Consider the following 14,112-nt stretch of genomic DNA (forward strand, 5'->3'; position numbering starts at 1 on the left):
TTGAGAGTTGCGCCGATCTGCACCGCGCATGCGCCGTTTCCTTGACCGGGATTGCGATTGGTTAGTCCTATATATAAATACATCTACCCTGCCGGTATGTCGCCACGCCCCCCTCCCTGACGAAGGCTGACGCTGAAACGCGCGTCGGATGGGACTTGGCGCCATTACCTGCTGTGAGTATGTGTGCTTATTGATTTATAACTGTTTGCCACTGATATGATGCCTTTTGTACTTTGTTGATCTGGGATTGTGCCTGGGTATATCCTTTGTGTCTGCCTGGCGTCCCATATACTACCTTATAAGGCTATTCTATGGTTCTTTTTTACTGCACGCTTGTTTGCTCCCAGCTGTTTTGGTATGCCTATCATGTGTATCCTCTCTGCTATTATACTCCACTTGTTCATTTTAACCCATTTTTGACAAAGTAATTTTTTATATGAAATCTTGTTATCTGATCTTCTTGTGAATTGGTTGCCTGTATTGATACAGATCAGAGTATCCATTTTTATGTATGAAAAATTGGGTGGTGGTATTTTTTCCTTATGTCTGGAGACTACCTTACTATATATAATTCCCAGTTTATTCATACTATACCTAGGCTGATTTTTGGTGTTCTTGTATGTTTGCACACTGCAGTTTTGCTTCTCCAGCGAAAAACGCACCTTTGCCCCCAAAAAAAGCATCAAAAAACGAATGCGGTTTTGGTGCGCTTTTGCTCCTGCATTTTTTCCCTATATTCAATGGAGAAACGCAGAAAAGTAACATGCTGCTTTTTTTTTCTTCACCAAGAACTGCAGGCAAAAAAGGAGCAACGTGCGCACATCCTTTCTGAATTCTCATAGACTTTGCTGGGAAAGGTCATACATGCAGTTTAAGACAACAAAATGCACCAAAAAAGCAGCATGCGCGCAGGGCTTTAGATGTGTATAAGACCTAAGAATATTTCCATTCACTGACAGCAAACAGAGATTTTCAACAAAAAAAGAAATTGAAATACAAAGTGTTGGGGACAGGAGCCGCTACAGTCATCACTAATCAGCAGAGGAGAGGGCTTGTGGAGAGCGCCGAAGCATTTGGGACCGCCAAACCGCCCCCCCCCCCCCCCAATCCCCAGACGTGAGCGTTAGAAGAATGTTAGATTTAACTCTTCACTTTCTCATTCAGGTCAAAATACTACACCGTTATGTTTAATTTTTTTGGCGCCCATCAATTTTGTGCGGTTTTGTGTTTTTTTGAGTTTTTTTTAACTTTGTCTCCCAGTAACCAAGCCGTGTGAGGGTTTGTGTTTTGCAGGACAAGATGTCACCTTCCTTGACTGAATTGGTACATTATGGTAACATTTAATGGCAAGTGCGGTGAAATATTTTGTTTGTCTTGTACGGTAAAGAGGATCTGGCAACAAATATTCTTCATAATGGTACGAATGCAGCAATGCCAGACTTAATATTATTTATTATTTGTATTATTATTATTTATTTTATTATTTTTAATAATTTAATTTTTTTTTAAATGTTGGAAAAAATTTATCATTTTTCAAAATCTGTAATATTTTTTTTACATTTAAATCAATGGAAATGTTGTGTTGGTTTTTTTTTTTTTGTTTGTTTCTAGCTTATGTTCTTTATTGGTGCCATTTTGGAATACATGCATACACTGCTTTTATTACTATTTATTTTTTTTATTTTTTCTTCTGTGGAGAAGACCCAGCAAATCTGGCAATTTGATTGTTTTTACTCCCCCCCCCCCCCCCCCCGCCCCCCCACTTTTAAGCTGTTTATATGTGTAATGTTATATCGGACTGTTTCAGACACAATGATGGCAAAAAATGTTTATTTTTCTACAGTATACTTTTAAACTTGGATGAATAAAAACTTTTTAATTTATTTATAGCCTGTATTTTAATTTCTACTTTGTTTTTAGTTTTTATAGAGGTCTCGTTCTTTATATTGATATAGTTTATTGGAAAATAGTATTGAATTATGTAGAAGAAATGGTGATCTCCTGTGCAGCTTATGGCTCATCTTCCTGGGAGTACAAAGATGGCGGCAGGGGCCTTCAGTACGCAATTCATACATTGCAGCAACAGCGCAGTTTTCTGAAGGTGAATCTGCACTGAGATCAGAATGTGTGAATAAATCTCTACAATTTGGACAGATTTACCCCACAATAGTCAGAATATTCAGTAAAGAGGTGTCATGGCTGACCTCCAATAGATAAATGTGTCCTGATCGAGGCACTTGTAAAGTATTGGACGCCGCGCACAAGTGCCAGGTGATGCCTCAAGAGCCTCCATATGATCCAGTGAAGATATTGGAAGTTTCATCTGTAGGAAAAGTCAACTCTAAAGAGATTTTTCACCTGGTAATGGATGAATGTAATTGCAAAAAGAGGAGCCATCAATCATGGAGAACAAAAGAAGGAAAACAGGAGAAAGTCACAGCTGCCAATAAACTGACCATCCGGCTGCCGTGCAGCGACCTGTGGAGAGGGCAGCAACGTGCCAGAGGCCGTCATGTTACTATATGGAGCGACGCGTACATATAGGCCTCATTTATCAAAACTGGATAATGGCTTGTTGCCCATAGCAACCAATCACAGCTCAACTTTCATTTTATAAACAGCCTGAGAAAATTGGAAGCTGAGTTCTGATTGGTTATGGTGGCAACTAGGCCACATTGCGGTCAGTATAGCCTCTCCATTCAGCTAGATGTGGAAGATTTATCCGTAAATGATTGTATGAATTCATACATACATACATACATATTTTATGAATCTTTTTGCTATAAATACAGCAGGCATCACTCATAATGGTTCTTATATTAAACCTCTTCATGCTCCAAGATGTATTTATTAGTGATGAGCGAGCACTACCATGCTCGGGTGCTCAGTACTCGTAACTAGTGATGAGCAGGCACTACCATGCTCGAGTGCTTAGTACTCGTAACTAGTGATGAGCGGGCACTACCATGCTCGAGTGCTTAGTACTCGTAACTAGTGATGAGCGGGCACTACCATGCTCGAGTGCTTAGTACTCTGTTGTAACTAGTGATGAGTGAGCACTACCATGCTCCGGTGCTCAGTACTCATAACTAGTGATGAGCGGGCACTAACATGTTGGGGTGCTCTGTACTGGTAACTAGTGATGAGCAGGCACTACCATGCTCAGGTGCTCTGTACTCGTAACTAGTGATGAGCGAACACTACCATGCTCCGGTGCTCAGCACTCGTAACTAGTGATGAGCGGGCACTACCATGCTTGGGTGCTCGGTACTCGTAATTAGTGATGAGCAGGCACTACCATACTCGTGTACTTGTAACGAGCAGTTGGATGTTTGGATGGGTGCGACCCAATGGAAGTCATGGGATACTCCGAGCATTTTTCTGGGAATTCTGAAGTCCGGTATACTCGGGTACATGAGTCGCACCCTTCTGAGCATCCAACTGCATATTAGTGCCCTCTCATCACTAGTATTTATCCATCATGGAGTGGTGAGGTGGTCGTTCAAGTAGACATCATTCACCCGCTACTCAATAGCCGTGCGTTTTTGGTTGCAAAGGGCCCTGCAGCAAGTTCCCAGCTGCCTATCACCGTCATCTTGGTACTCCTGTAAAGCCCAACCACAGGAAAGGCTTCAAAGGAATCTGTTTTTCCACTATATCCTGCAATACTATTGCAGGTTCAAGTTCTGGACTAAATCATATTAAAGTAAAAAAAAAAGGTTTTACAAATGTAAGTTTGAATCCTTTTCTTTTTTCCATTCAAAAATAAATTGAATAGAAACGAAAAAAAATAGAATGTACCGCCCCCACGCCAGCGGCCGAGCCGCTCGGATCTGGAGCCGCGGTGGCTCGAGGGGTCTCTGAATCCGGGGGGTCCGCGCGGACACTCAGATTAAAGAGGGGGGATATGTACAGGGGTTTTTTTTTTGGAAAGTTCGTGACGCCACCCACGGTGCGTGGTAATGTGAGGGACCACCGCTGCCATTGGGGAGCCCAGTGACGATTGTGCGGCAGCCTGATGATTAACCCCTCCGTCGGTAGGGGGTGTGTGTCCCGGGGCCCGTTGGTGTTAGGATGGTGTTTGGGTGCCGTTGGGGATAGGAACAGGGTTTTCCAATGTACTCACTCAGTCCCGGAATAACTACACCGACAGCTTGTAAACCAGAATTCTGAGCGCTGATGTAGCCTGCAGGGTGCATGCCTGGATCCGTGCCCTTGGTGTTACTGTTAGTCTGTGGCCCTGTCCTTGGCACCTTCATCTCTGTTGGACCCGTGGGTATGGCCAACGGAGTGAGCGTGCACTCGGGGTTCACGCGTAGGATTTCTTTGGACTGTAGTGGGAAAGTCCTATCTCATCGGTGCGCTAGTACCCCGATTTTAGAGCGGGTTGGTGATGACACTTGAAGTCTTCACCCCCGTCGGGTAAATTACCGGAACGCGTGAAGCTACTTTCTGGCCTGGGGTCCACGTACCCCGTCATGCCCTGGCCCCTGCCCGGTGATAGCTTAAGGCTGCCAGCCACCCTCCTCGGCAGTCCGTGCCCCTTGACACTTTGCCCTGCGACCGGGGTTCCAGCTCCTACCAGGCCCAGACCAACGTCTGCCACCTAGTACACAGGAACTCTCCTCCGTGGCCTCTCCTCACAAGAGCCACCACTACTCCTCCTCCACTCCACTGTCTCAACTCTACTCAACTGTCACTTTCATCACTTTCCCCTCACCAACCCCCCGTGTGGGCGGCCTTATTCCCTTCAGGTCCCCCAATGGTGTGTCTGGTAGGTTAAAGTGGGCAGTGTTCCTAGGATTTTGATTTGCTTAAGCTGTTAGCAACACCAAAGGACCAGGATCCGTAACCAAGGAGGGTGGATACTGTGCAGAAGGGCAAATTGCACAATACCCTGTGACGACCTGATAGGCCAGGGCGTCACAAGAACATATTTGCAATTGCTGCATTTGAGAAATTCTGATCAAAATATAAAATTATTGAATCTATAAAGTTAGAACGGCCATTTACAGGTTTTTTTTTGGAGTATACTTGAAAACTAAGCCCTAGTTACAGTAAGTATAAATGCATACAGTCACACACTGAAAAAGCCAAAAATGTACAAGGGAAAATATGGCACTGCATTACTGCAAAAGAGAGAGATTTAGTTTATGTATTGGCCAATGCATGTAAGCCCGGAAACCAACGGCAAGGTATATCTCTGTAATCCGGGAACCTAACTTAAATGCCACTATCTAGGTTAAAAACATCCGTATCTGGGCAAAATGGCACTGTTTGGACTACAAACCTCCATGTATGGGCAGCTAAGCTCCTGCTACAATGGCTATGATGAACACAGCCAGGTCTTAGGGCGGAGTGCTCAGTCAGAAAAAGACTCACTAGAAATATCAAAAAACTGACCCGCACATCCAACAAATGTGAACAGGTGCTAAGTTAGGTTCCCGGATTACAGAGATATACATTGCCGTTGGTCTCCGGGCTTACATGCATTGGCCAATACATAAACTAAATATCTCTCTTTTGCAATAATGCAGTGCCATATTTTCCCTTGTACATTTTTGGCTTTTTCAGTGTGCGACTGTATGCATTTATAGTTACTATGTTTTTTCAGTTAGCACCTGTTCACATTTGTTGGATGTGCGGGTCAGTTTTTTTATATTTCTAGTTACAGTAAGGGCTGACATTAGGGGAAGTCAAACTGCTCAATTTCTCAGGGCCCCCCACTTTCTCTGGGGCCCAGCAGTTGTATTCCAAGATTATAATTGTTTAAGGACCTTTTTTCCCTTCACTGTCATGTGACCTGATGTAATCAAAGGTCTCTTAATTGCAGGAGTCCAAAAGAACTGAACAGGAGACATGCTGGTATGCAGGACTGGCATTAGAGGGAAGGATGAGCAAAGCGGGCAACTTCACAGGGTCACCATTCTCCCAGGGGCCCCAGCATTTATACATCCTGATGATGTTGATGACATACAAAGCCATGCACAACCTGTCTCCTCCCTACATCTGTGACCTAGTCTCCCAGTACCTACCTGCACGCAACCTTAGATCCTCACAAGATCTCCTTCTCTACTCCCCTCTTATCTCCTCTTCCCACAATCGTGTACAAGATTTCTCCCGTGCATCCCCCATACTCTGGAACGCTCTACCTCAGCACATCAGACTCTCCCCTACCGTGGAAAGCTTCAAGAGGAACCTCAAGACCCACCTCTTCCAACAAGCCTACAACCTACAATAGCCCTCAGCCCAGTAGACCACTGCGCAACCAGCTCTGTCCTCACCTATTGTACCATCACCCATTCCCTGTAGACTGTGAGCCCTCGCGGGCAGGGTCCTCTCTCCTCCTATACCAGTCTGTCTTGTACTGTTAATGATTGTTGTACGTATACCCTCTTTCACTTGTAAAGCGCCATGGAATAAATGGCGCTATAATAATAAATAATAATAATAATAATAATAGGACTGCTAAAGGACCTTTGTGACATCATGGTCATGTGACTATGTTATCGCCAAAGGTCTCTTAATTGCAGGAGTCTAAAGCTGAAGTGGAGATGATGCAAAATGATTGAACCTCTGCATTTCTCCTACCAGCTGGCATCGCTGGCTCCTCTTTTGAGTAGTTGGCTTAGCGCGACACTATCATTATGGTGATATGCAGTTGCGACACCGCGCTGACAACTCAAGGAGCTGAGGATGCTAGCAGTCAGGGGAAGGCTCGCAGCACTATGGGCCGCGGCCACAGCTTACTATGGCTATCAGACCAAGATCCTGCATGCAAATCATTTTGATGATCGCTCTCCTCCCCCCAGAAAAAAAAAAGAAAGAACTAGATTTGTTTAAAAAACCTAGTTTTTGGGGATAATCTGTAGCAAATGTAATTTTATCATTTTTTTTTCACTAATCTCAACTGGCTACAGATACACCAATATTTTGTACTGAAAAAATAAGCCCTAATCTTCAGAGATTAAAAAACAAAAAAAACCATTTTTTTATTTTAACACATATATATATATATATATAAACTTTTTCACAGTATTAAGTCCCATTCTGCTTAATAAGTCTACCTCTCAAGGTCTAGATCCAGGTGATTTGAAGAATGCCTCACAGAAGAGTGCACCCTCATGCCTAAAAATCAACAACCACCCCGGCACTTGTCTCCCGCGCCTGTAGGTATCGGCTGCTGTAGGTCTACATTGTGCTGCACCTCATCCCTCCGCCAGCGATGGACGCTATACACTTTCCTCATTCCATTAACTCTGGCAGCTTCGCCTGCCCCGACCAAACACAACACTCTGAGGGTCACTAGCATTTTGTCACATTCCTTTAAGACGCCACGCCACCTTGAAAGCTTCTCCCATTGTCTTCAGAGCCCTCTGTGCTGGGTGATGTCTGCTCATTACCACACAGGAGAGAGCAGCTGCCAGAGGGCCGTGTGTTACCCACCTAAGACTGGAATGTGCGAGCGATCTGCTGACATTCATTCATGCCAAAAAGTTCGATTCGGGAGATGCAGCAAATAAAGGCCTCATTCAGATGGCCAAATGGCGGACGCAGTTTACTCAGAAGCAGATCCCCAAGATTCACAAGAAATAATCTTAGATCATCACACAGATCAATTCTGGTCACTTTTTTCCTCTGCTGTTGTGACTTTCTTGCCTATCTAGTCTCCAGCAGCATTCCGTCCACTCTCCCCGATACTTGGAATGACCTCTTTGGTAGTCCTGTCTGTACAGTATAGAGGAAATATTCACCTGTTGTATGTTGGGGTCAGGCCGGTCGTCTCACAGTCATAATGCCATTTAAAAAAAATCAGAAAGTGAGTGCGGTTTACTGCAAGCGGGATAGGCGAAAACAAATGATGGCTGCATGTCCCGAATTATATTAAACAAATGTAATCAATCTCTGACCCCAGCGGTAACGATATAGCTGTGAAATTCTCAGAGACCCGGGCACTTTACCCTCCGATTCCTCAGCTTTGTATTTGATTCATATTTTCCATTCTGCTCAGATGAATTCTTAGGAGTCTTATTCTCATCACATAATTGAAAAACCTGATGAAGGTGCGAAACTGCATTGTTGTTTTTCTTTTAATCCATCAGATAACATTGATTCCCTCTGCTCCTTCTTGGGCAGCGCATGTTTTTGGACTTCGTACTAACGTAAGACCTAGTGGCCAGTTTGATAATTGCAAGAATGAATGTTATGAAAAAGAAAAAAAAATACATACTACTTAGTGGCCAGATTCATATATACAGGCCTTTTTTAATTGTTCCTAAGCACTGACAGGTAGTTGCTACCTAACTGTTGTGCTTGGCACTGTTCATTACCGGCACAGACTGCTCCTGCTGGTGATACAGTGGCGTTCTCATCCGCTATGCCCTGTAGACTGGGCGGGACAACCAACGTCATTCTGATTGGCAGCCGGTTCTCCCTTGTAAGGCAGTGGGGAGCCGGCTGTCAGTCAGCATGATGTTGGCTTCCCGGCCCATCTACAGAGCAGAGCGGAAAAGAAGCCTCCACTCTCTTGATAATGACATTGTATCGCTGGCAGAAACCGTCTGTGCTGGCAAAGAATGGTAGGGCATTAGGCCGCTCCTGGTTCTGGTGGGGCACCAGGCCGCTCCTGGTTCTGGTGTGGCACCAGGTCGCTCCCAGTTCTGGTGGGGCACCAGGTCGCTCCCTATGCTGGTGGGGCGCCAGGTTGGTCCCAATTCTGGTAGGGCACCAGGTCTATCCCCATTCTATTGGGGCGCGAGGTCACTCCCACGTCTGGTGTGGCACCAGGTAGCTCCCCGTGCTGGTGTGGCACCAGGTAGCTCCCCGTGCTGGTGGGGCACCAGGTAGCTCCCCGTGCTGGTGGGGCACCAGGTCACTCCCCTCCCTCATGCTGCTGCAGTATGGCTTCAGCGGTTGGCTCACAGCTCCACAACTTATGGTCGAGAACCCACTAAGATGTTTGTCGTGGCGTGTCAGTGGGCTTCATACAGACTGATCAGAATGTGAGCCAAGTATCTCCTGTTCAGTTTTGTGCATTTTTGCTGAGCCGCAATAGATTGATATATACAGTACATTTGGGATGTGCGGCCCATGTCTTTTTCTACAGTTATGTTAATTTTCATTTCAAACGTAACCTATAATCCTGATTAAAATGGGTAATTTTCTTTGCTGTCCACCTCTCCACCCGTTCATGGTATTGCTGCTTTGCTTCATTCACTTCATTGGCGCTGAGCTGCAATACCAGACCCAATCGATAGACTAGTGTGGTGCTGTTTTGAGGGGGGGGGTAATCGGGTAAATGTTTTATACTCCTGTATAACCTCTGGTGTATAATCTATACAATTTTCGATGATGTAACGGGTCATTTATAAGTATCCTCCGAGGACGCCCCTAGGATTGTGAGGAACTTGTCATTTATACCTCTGAAATGCAGTCAGCGCATGGTCACCTCCGTTAGTAGAGACTTTCTCTATATATGCCCCATCGTGCTCTGAATACACATCCTGAACGCTATTGAACTTGGCGTCCCTCGTCTGTTTGTCTAGAGATGCACTGGATCAACATCATGGTTCCTTTACCTGGTTTACATAGGAATTAGCAGCCTCATTCACACTGCAGAAAATATAGCAGTAGGAAGAAAATGTCTAAACCCCCTATGGGTGATATCACACAGTGTGGCCGATTTACTAATCCTGTCCAATATTTACAGTGGAAAGAATCCGACAGTCTGAAAATGCACCGACGTTGTCACAGGGGCTCCCGGATGATATATTTGAGACACCTTTTAGACCTTTTTGTTACTTTATTCCACCTTTTTGCTGACACATGTTGGCATATTAGAAACCTTTTTTTGCAGATAAGCCATGTCCATTTTCTGTAGTCTTCTCGGGCATAATGTAAAGTGTCCAAAATCCCTATAAAATAGCAAAAAAACCATACAAGTAACACTCCACCTATAAATGTTACTGACGTCCCAGGTTCTGTGCTGAGCATCTCTGCTCTTCTGACCAGTCCCATATATTCTCCTGCAGACCAGCCTCATTTAACCAGGCAAGGGTGAGAGGTTACCTTTCTGTCCTTATGTGGCGCCCCTGACCTGGTCAGGCACCACTGAGTACTGCACCCATGCTGGGGGCAGTACAATACAGGTAATCCAGAAGGCTGATTGAGGTGTGATTACACAGGTGCATAGTAATCAGGTCTCCCATATCTACTTTTGATAGGGACCCCTGGGGAATTCAGGAGGGGGCGTAGTCTCCATGTCCACTCAAGGGGTGTGGTAGAGAGCCTGGTTGCTAAGTTGCGTAGGCAGGCACAGTGGGGAGGAAGTAGTGAGCGAGTTAGTGAGTGCCGCTTAGGGAGAGCAGACGCAGGAAGCAGACCCTGGAGCCTGGCACAATCTGACAACACACATGCAGTGGCTACCGACGGGGGAGATCGGTCAACTGGTAGTGCCGCCTGAAATCCACCCAAAGCTAGAAAGAGCAGAGGGGTGGCTGAGTACGGGGACTGCCAGGGAGGTACCAGGCCCGCAAGGGTTACAAGTCCCAGTGCAGAGATTCATTCAGTTTTCCCTGCCAAACCTGCCGTAGGGGGCATTTCAGACCCTCACCATAACACCAGAGTCCGCAGCCACGTAGCAAAGTGAGGGCCCATAGTTCACAGGAGGCAAGCAGCCGGAGTGACCTGGTCCAGGCTACAAGCAAACGGGCCGAAACGAGTGGAGAATAGGCAGCAGCAACTTCCCTGGGCGACCCCAGCAGGACTACAAGTCGGGGTCACTCCAAAAACACAAGGGCTAGGAAGGCAAGTCTGTAGTCACCCTCAAAAGTCAGCCTGACGGAGTGCCTGGTTTCCTCTGGTTCATCCCAGCTACGCCTGGGTACTCACCGTGCCATCAATTGTGAGTAAAAACCCTGAAAGACTGTCTGGACTGTGCCTGAGTCATTCTGCTACTTGTGGTTCCACACACACTCCAACCGGACCCTGGGGCCTGCCTCACTCTCGGGAGACCACGACACCCAGCTGCACACAACACCAGCCCCAGGCGTCCGCTAACCTGCAGCGGCGGTCCCCTGACCGCAATACCGAGAGTGGCGTCACGAAAATCCAAAGAAGATAACTTACCGGTGACCAGACCATCCCACGTGGAGTCCCTGAAGGTAATGCTACACAACACCTGAGGGGCTTCACACTTACACATCTCCACTTCACCAGTACCGCTGCTCAGCTCTGCTACATCCAAGTCTCCACTACTTCAGTGCTGCTATCCATCTGTGCTTCATTGTTCTCCACTGCAACAACTCTACTGTTCCAGTATAACGGTTTAGTACATCTTTGACACATCTACGTGCTGACTCATTTACCCTGCTGCACTAGCAGAAGTTTTGTTCTGCTTAATGTGTGCTCATTCTTTATATTTATGAGGGCAGCCTCAGACTAGTGATTTTCAGCATAACATTTTTTGGCAAAAGTGGCCAAAAGGGTCCTAATGTCTTCTTTAAGCATCTGACTTTGTAGCAAATGCTAGGTATGAATTTCTGGACTGTGGGATCCTGGCATATAAAACTGGATCCAACAACCCTCCACTCCGCTGTGAGTTTGCAAGATCATGTGTTATTGCAATATCTTGCTCTTTGCATTAACCCGGTACTAAATATTTAATGAATAGGAACATTATAAGAATAATTGCCGTTGGTTAAGTAGTTGGTAGAGTATGCACATGGTTAGTGCAAAGAGCGAGAACTTGCTCTTTAACACTGAGGAGGACCTTAGAGGGTTGTGGAACCCTCTCTGCATGCCTGGATCCAAAAATCCGTAATTTGACCCTGTCTTTTGTTAGACGTTTGGGTTCTTTTGAGGGGCTTTAATGACCCTTCTGGCCACTTTTGCTAATGAGTATTATTTTCAAAATCACCAGTCTGAGGTGGCCCACTTTTTTTTCTTAACTAAGAAGGGCAGCCTCAGACCAGTGATGGGTGCACTTAATGCTCGAATTACATCCCATCTATGCTAAAACAGAACCAACTTTTTCTCCTTATGGTTAATTCCCAAATTTTAAATTTCAAAAGTAGAAATGTAAGGTTTTTTTTTTTTTTGCTTTTTTTCGTAAGTTCATGGTCTCTCAAATATAGTTATAGTTTACGACGAAGCACCAGGAAATAAGAAGGGGAGCCACTCATGGGTGTTGAAAATGCAATGATAATATCAACCAGGATGTAGGAAGTCGAATTCGGAGTAAGACTTAAGGAGTCTTGTCTACCAGAAGCACATTATCCGCAGCCATCAATTTCCATTTATTTTTGAGATTTCAATCAAAGCGCATGAATTGTACAAAATACTTAGCAAAGTTAATGGATCCGAGTTTGGAGAAGTGTTGACTAATATCTTCCTTGTACAGTTCTGTAGGTTGTCCTTCAAAGATTAAAAATACACAAACAATAAGACACTGGTGAAAGCTAAACAAGACGTTTCTGCCATTTGCAAACGTTCAAAGGCAAAAACTTCACAGATTCGAGGCACTTATGATGGAGCTTTTTGCTTTTGATGCTTTCGGTTAACACATTTGCCCTACAAGCTTGGAAGCAGGACAATGGCTTATGGAACGGATGAAAATCGGATGCAAGTTTTGCTTTTATCCCACACAATCTGTCGAAAAGGAACATTCAAAACAAACATCAAAATGTCTACAAGTGCCCGAGATCATAGAAGTCGTTTCATGTGTCTGGTTTCTGGTGGAGTAATCTGTAACCATATTTCAATTTTGTGGTTCCGGTTGGACTTGAATATTTCAGAAAGGGAAAACCACATATGGGGGGAAAAAAAAGATTAGACCAAATCATAGTTATACTGCTTTAATTACTTGTTACAAGACTTGTGTTTAATTCTGCTGTGGTTTAATTGTAATAAATTAGTATTTAAGCATAAAAACCATGAACAACAATGAATTGCTAAACAATAATTGTAACCAAAAGATCTCACAATTTTCTGTTACTGGTTGAGTTCTTAGACTTCACAAAATACTGAGACAAAGTCACAGCATAAATGTCTGATAGGTAGGGGGTCTTATCGCTGAGACTTCCATCTATCGACACTACAAGGGTCATGGCAAGATGAAGTGGCCTCAGCCCCCTTCACTGTTCCAATACTGAGGATCCCAGAAGTGGGACTCCTACCTATCGGATATTTATTCGACAAGCTTGTCTTCTATTTTTAGCAGAATTGTGAATAAAGCTCTAGGCCAGGGGTCTCAAACTTGGCTGGGTGTATGGGCCGCACAGAGGAAAAAAAATAATTTGGGGGGCCGCATTCTTTGCAGGACAAAGTGACATTTTTATTAGTACTATATATAACATAATTTATTTTTTTTACACACCTTTGGATCACTGATTTTGAACATTTTCACTTGTTTATTATAGCAAACGTGCACATTCTTTGTTTAAATATATATATAAAAAAAATATTTTTTTTCTACATTTTATCCCTTTCTTGTAACTAATAGTCTTACAATTAGCACTATATAGAAATTTTGACCAACATCTTTTAGTAATGTTCTCCATCTTGTTGTAATGTGCCCATCCTTGGCCCCTTGTAGTATTGTGCCCCATCCTAGTCCCCATCCTACAGTAATGTGCTCATCCTTGTCCACATCCTAAAGTAATGTGCCTCATCCTTGTCCCCATGTTATAGTAATGTGTCCATCCTTATCCCCATTCTATAGTAATGTCCCCAGCCTTGTCTCCATCTTATCGTAATGTGCCCATCCTGTAGTAATGTGTTCATCCTTGTCCCAAACTATAGTAATGTCCCCAATCTATAGTAATGTGTCCATCCTTGTCCCCCATCTTATAGTAATGTTCCCCATCCTTGTCCCCTTGTAGCAATGTCCCCATCCTATAGTACTGTCCCATCCTATAGTAATGTGCCAGCCTTGTCCCCATCCTATAGTAATGTCCTCAGCATTATCCCTATTCTATAGTAATGTTTCCCATCCTCATCCCCTTGTACTAATGTCCCTATCCTGTAGTACTGTGTCCATCCTAGTCTCCATCCTTTAGTAATGTGCTCACCTTGTCCCCATCCTATAGTAATGTGCTCACCTTGTCCCCATCC

The sequence above is a fragment of the Anomaloglossus baeobatrachus genome, chromosome 8, assembly GCF_048569485.1.
Source record: "Anomaloglossus baeobatrachus isolate aAnoBae1 chromosome 8, aAnoBae1.hap1, whole genome shotgun sequence".
Classification (NCBI taxonomy): domain Eukaryota; kingdom Metazoa; phylum Chordata; class Amphibia; order Anura; family Aromobatidae; genus Anomaloglossus; species Anomaloglossus baeobatrachus.